This window comes from Nothoprocta perdicaria, unplaced genomic scaffold, assembly GCF_003342845.1.
Source record: "Nothoprocta perdicaria isolate Ctin4 unplaced genomic scaffold, notPer1 scaffold_218, whole genome shotgun sequence".
In the NCBI taxonomy this organism is placed as follows: Eukaryota; Metazoa; Chordata; class Aves; order Tinamiformes; family Tinamidae; genus Nothoprocta; species Nothoprocta perdicaria.
The window spans coordinates 627,596-628,723 of NW_020455399.1; positions in this window are offsets into that span (position 1 = coordinate 627,596).

Here is a 1,128-nt window from a genome sequence, read left to right on the forward strand (position 1 = left end):
GCGGTGCCGGCCCGCCGCCCCGTGCTGGCCCAGGCTGGCCGGGCTGAGCAGACCTCCAGCCAGAACCAAGCAAGTGCTCCGGAGGAGGAATGTGCCTTTTGTTACAAATATACCTTTTGTTATGAATACACATTTTGCCGTGAATGTACGTTTTGTCATGGGTGTACATTTTGTTACTCCCTCGACGAACTGTGAAAGCTTCCTCGGTATCTCCTGGCCTTTAGATTTTGAGCTGCCCTGGGGAGCGTAACCGCAACAAGAGCCTCTGCATTTGGCATCTTAGAGCTCAGAGCACACGGGGAACCCAAACACCACAATTGTTCAGCGAAGTCTCCAGGCGCTCCAGGCACTCGCAGCCTGGGGACGTGCGGCGGCTGGAGGGCACGAGCCTAAAGCCCGAGAGAGCAGCGTAGGAGGCGGTACGGGAGCCTCAGTCCTCCGGCCCTCCATTCGTGATGCACGGGGAACCTTCACGCTCTGAAATCCTCATGTTTCAGCCTGCGGATGCATCCCTGCGTGCAGAGCAGATGGATGGCGCCTCCTCCACGGCTCGRCATGAAGGCCACACGCCTCTCCCAGCTGCTGGGCACGTGGGCAGGAAAAGCAACGGAAAAGAAGGAAGGGCGGGTGTGGATGCTTTGAAGAGCCGAGCTAGGGAGGGGAYGGGGGAGTTAGGAGCTCCTCGGGGACAGCAGAGCCCGTGGAAACGCCGCGGCTGCTGGAGGAGCACCAGGACTAGGGGAAAGCAGAGCTGCCGTTGGCGCTGCCTCGTGCCCGTCCCAGCCGGGCGGCCCTGCTCCCGCTGGAGAGCGGCTGGGACCAGCTGGTCCCAGCCCAAACCGGGCAGATAGCAGGGCGGGGCGGGATAACCGCTGGGCTGGGCTTTACGGACCCGGGAACGGCTCTGGCAGCGCGGGCAGGGCCGCCCGGGCCAGCAGGAGCCACCCGAGCCCGGAGCCCCGGGGATCACGGCAGCCCCGGGCCGGGCCCCGACGTGGGGAAAGGGCAGCGCCGGCACCGGCCGAGGGATGAGGGGCCGGGCGGGACACACGGAACCCCCGCGGGAACGGARGGCCGGGGCGAGGCGGCGCGGGAGGGCGGAGCCCGCAGCAGCCCCGCCCGGGGCGC